The following is a 4,886-nucleotide window of genomic DNA, read 5'->3' on the forward strand; positions in this document are numbered from 1 at the left end:
TGTTGCTCGCTGCTGGTTGCTATGAGGATGAGAGGGTACCGGCTGGAGACTCGTTCACGCGTTTCATCGCGAGATGTACAAAACGCTTCTCACTCTCCACCGCGTCACTCTGTTTAAACACAAAATGAAGAGCAGGGTGTTTGAGTGTGTTGTTTATTTAAAAAAAAAAAACATGAAACACGCAGGGCCTTTACGTTATGAAGTCGAGCAGGCCGTGACTGCCTGGCTAGACGGGGACCCACCTGCTGGCGTATGCAAACTCTATCAAAACAAATTCAAAATGAGTTTATATTTCAGTCTACGAGGACGCTGATTTAAAACATTCCCGCAGCATGCAAATTGTAATTAGACATGCTGGTACACACATCGCGTACATAAAGTATACTCCTCCCCCGTCACGGGTTGTGGTCTAGAGTCAACGTTCAACCTTTTGATAGGATCGTGGTTGTATCAGGTTAATAGTGCACATGTTGGATCAAAGCCGCCCATCGAGAGCAGATATGAAACGATACACGAACGAAGATGAAAGATGAACTTCCATTTAAGTCTCTTGAGTGGGAACTCGCTGGGGCTTTTCGGGGGACTTTGATGCCTGTGCGGTGGAGGTACGGCGAGCGGCCTTTCCCTGGTCGTGTCAGCGCGAGATCCCCAGGTTGAAGATCAAACGGGGACAACCCATCCCCAACGATGGAAATCAACACATTAAAGGGGTGATTAACATAGAGGCAACCATTAGCCTAATCTGTCCAATAACTGACGGCTTTCATCCGAAATGCATAAACGTTAATCACTCATCTGTTGTTTTGAACATAAATTGCATCGAAAAATATCAACATCAGCCTACCTGTGTGCCTTATGTCGAGCGCGCGCGTTAAGTTTATTCATATTCTGAGTCGCGACCTTGTTTTCATCTAAAGTCACGCCCCGTGACCCTTAGGTCATCTAATCAATTACTCCCTAATTACCTTATCCCGCCCTTCCATTAGTTTATCATCTTTCTCCAAATTTAGAGGGGGAGGTGGAGAGAGAGAGAGAGAGAGAGAGAGAGAGAGAGAGAGAGAGAGAGAGAGAGAGAGAGAGAGAGAGAGAGAGAGAGAGAGAGAGAGAGAGAGAGAGAGGGAAGGAAGGTGGAGAGAGAGAGAGAGAGAGATCTATAAACCTGCGGGTGGAGGTGAGAGAGATTTTTAGAGACCCCCGGGTGGGTGTGTAATACCAGGGGGCACTGAACGAAGCCCGCGGTCTGTTCTGTCATCTGTAGAGACCGCTGGGACCCCGGCGGGAACCATTCATCAAGTCCCGCGAGCTCTCACACGGTGACCGCTGAGCTCCGCCGCTGAAGTTGACGTCTTCATTGTGCTCGGGATCGAAAGCCGATATATTAGAATCGAATCGGCCTCGAGGCTGCTCCAATCGATTTCAAAGCGTTTTTCAAAAGTGTTTTTTTTTTTTTTGTGAAAATTATGAATAATAATTAACCAAATCAAGAATTTGTTTGCGAGGATTGAGAAGGAGAGAGAAATTAAGGTGTAGTGGGGGGTACACTTGATATGGACGGCTTAAACAATAGGCCTTCATCTATTCCACATTAGAAAAATTTAAATCGACCACACACACAAACACGCGCGCGCGCGCGCACGCACTCACACCGCACCTTCAACTCATTTATCAAGGCAACTCCCGAGGGAGAGTGCAGCTGTGTGCGCGTGCGTGTGTCTGTGTTCCTGAAGCGAGAGCGCGTGCGCTGCGTATATGCCATTCACCTTTAAATCGATGGTGAGAAAACGCGAGCCCTCCCGGGGATAAACACGCGCGTGTTGAGTCCCGACTAACCGCGGGGGCGCGTGCTGCGGCTTGACCCAATAAACAGGCAAAGCGCGGTCGTTCATTTGAATGGATAATGTTTCATTCTCGAGGCGCAGCTCTTCTCCGAGCAGGTATAGTGTGGTTACGTGGTGTGAGAGAGATGGTGGAGAGCATAAGCACAATGGAGCACACACACACACACACACACACACACACACACACACACACACACACACACACACACACACACACACACACACACACACACACAGTTCATGCGATTAATTTAACAGCGTCGTCACAGACAGACCACTGGCCCTGTGGGTGTGGGTGTGTGTGTCTGTGTATGTGCGTGCGTGTGTTTGTGGTTGTGCCCGTATACTACGACTTCAATTAGGAGAACTGTGTGTGGAAGTAACGACGCGGATATTTAGCGTGAGCCATTCACGCTCCCGCACCACGTGTCGAGGAGTGTCGGGGTATTTCGAGGGCCACAGAAACAGCCCCCTCGCCCGGCTTGTTATTGGTCGAGGCCCTTACTACAAGATCCCCCGCCTTTGATGTCTTTGTCTCTTTGATTCGTTTTTTAAGACCACAATTAAGGATATATGGGCTCACAGTGTGTTCAAAGCACCGCGCGAGATCAGTGGAGGGAGGATTGACAGTCAACTGATGTCGTTTGCACAGGTGTGTGTGTGTGTGTGTGGTGTGTGTGTGTGTGTGTGTGTGTGTGTGTGTGTGTGTGTGTGTGTGTGTGTGTGTGTGTGTGTGTGTGTGTGTGTGTGTTTTCCCAAGTGCGGCTGGGTTACATAAAACAGAACCAATAAATCAACATCTGGGTGTGAAAATTACGCAAACGGGGGCTTTCCTGCACGGCGCTCCCGCGCTACACCTGAGTCATTTATGGAGCGAGGGGGGCGCGCGGCTGTAACGCAAATCACTTTCTGCCGCTCACTCTCCACCTCGGGCTCGCGCGCAGGAGCACGAGGAGTTCACACATACGCGCACGTATACGATCGTGAGCAGCATTCATCTGGGATCCCTCGTTGGCAATATAACCGCGAGACACACATGCACACGCCCGCACACGCACCACGAACACACAAACACAAGCACGTACACACACACACACACACACACACACACACACACACACACACACACACACACACACACACACACACACACACACACACACACACCGATCTATAACAGAGGAGAGGAGGAGGAGGAGGAGGAGGAGGAGATGATGAGGAGAGAGGAGAGGAGGAGGAGGAGAGAAGATGAGAGGAAGATGAGGAGAGGACAGCATTAGCATAAAAAGGCAAGCGGGACGCATTTCCATACGGAGTGCCAGATATATGTGGCGCGGGACTCCCCCGACTCACTGCACTACAGGCAACACACTCAACTACACACTCCTACTACACACTGACTCACTGAGGCCGCGTGCAGCACAGGATACCCGCAGAGAAAACACACACACACACACACACACGCAGGAGTGAAGAGGTGGAGAGAGCGAAAGAGAGGGAGGGAGCGAGAGAGAGAGGGAGACACAGAGAGAGAGAGAGAGAGAGAGAGATATAAGGAGGTGAGGAGAGGAGAAGAGGGATAACATAACCCTGGATTTCACTTCCATGAGATCCTGAACAAGACTGCGCAAAACGCACACGCAGCGCACGGGGGGGGAAGCATCACCTTCTCCGCGGTTAACTTTTCTCCGTCTCGCCGTGGAAGCGTCGCGCGCCGCTTCGTGGAAGACCTCACGCACGGCGGTGTCTGGGAACTGTACGCCGGTGATCGGTAATCGGTGATGGGGGCATCGGCCGCAGAACTCGGGGGGTTCGCCAGCGTGTTCCTGAACAGCTTTGGTTCCCCCCCCGCCGTGTCGGCGTCTACCGGCTCCCATTTCATCTTTCCCGCGGCCGGTGCTGTGGACTATAATACTGCCGGTACCGGACGACTGGGCACGCTGGGGCAGCAGCAGCAGAGCGAGCAGCAGCGCGAGCAGCTGTTGTCGGCGGAGCGGCTGTCCCGGAGCCTCGCGGATCTCAGCCACCTGAAGGGCATCCTCCGGCGGCGGCAGCTCTACTGCAGGACCGGCTTCCACCTCGAGATCCACCCCGACGGCTCCGTGCAGGGCACGAGGAAGGACCACAGCAGGTTCGGTGAGTCCATCTCGAAAGCTTTTCGATGTAGCACAGATTGAGATTCTGTGATTGGGGGTTTTTGCTGTTGAACGGAGAGGAGGAATGATCGGAACGGATGATTGGATGAATTATTTTATTGTAACACCGGGCGGAGACGTGCATAGCGTTGACCCCCGTACCGGTTCAGCAGAACCGATCTGCTCCAGCTGGTTCACATCAGAACCGAGCTTCTCACCTAGTTTCACCGACCACTCACTTTCATGTATGCACTGTCAACCGGCACTTCTTTGACGCCGTTGTGCATTGGAGTTACATAATATATTAATTTATAGGGATTTTATGTTTACGATTTTTTAATTACTTTAGATGTGTTAATAGTTTGTGTGTGTGTGGTGTGCGTGTGTGAGGCTGTGTGTATAGTGTGTAACTCTGCTGTGTTTATGTGTGTGTGTGTGTGTGTGTGTGTGTGTGTGTGTGTGTCTGTGTGTGTGTGTGTGTGTCTGTGTTTGTTTGTGTTTTACTATATAGTGTATGTGTATAGTTTGTCTGTGTTTGTTTGTGCGTGTAGTGTGTAACTCTGCTGTGTGTTTGTATGTTGTGTGTTTGTGCATAGTGTATAGCCCTGCTGTGAGTGTATAGTGTGCAATGTGTAACTCATGTTTGGTGTGTAACTCTGCTGTGTGTAACCTGTTTGTAATGTGTGTGTGTGTGTGTGTGTGTGTGTGTGTGTGTGTGTGTGTGTGTGTGTGTGTGTGTGTGTGTGTATGTGTGTGTGTGTATAGTGTGTGAGTATAGTCCCTAACCCAGCTGTGTGTGTGTGTGTGTGTGTATAGTGTGCAGTGTGTAACCTGTGTGTGTGTGTGTGTGTGTGTGTGTGTGTGTGTGTGTGTGTGTGTACTGTGTAACCTGTGTGAGTGTATAGTGTGCAGT

General features: G+C 50.6%; 1 pseudogene across 1 annotated transcript; it reads left to right on the top strand.

Annotated features, from left to right (window-relative positions):
* The first annotated feature begins 3,619 nt into the window (after nucleotides 1–3,619).
* On the top strand, nucleotides 3,620–4,015 carry LOC311340479 (fibroblast growth factor 20 pseudogene; annotated as a pseudogene). Its single transcript has one exon. The product of its transcript is annotated as a fibroblast growth factor 20 pseudogene (transcript).
* Nucleotides 4,016–4,886: the final 871 nt, after the last annotated feature.

The sequence above is a fragment of the Micromesistius poutassou genome (assembly GCF_964030765.1).
Source record: "Micromesistius poutassou genome assembly, chromosome: 3".
Classification (NCBI taxonomy): Eukaryota; Metazoa; Chordata; class Actinopteri; order Gadiformes; family Gadidae; genus Micromesistius; species Micromesistius poutassou.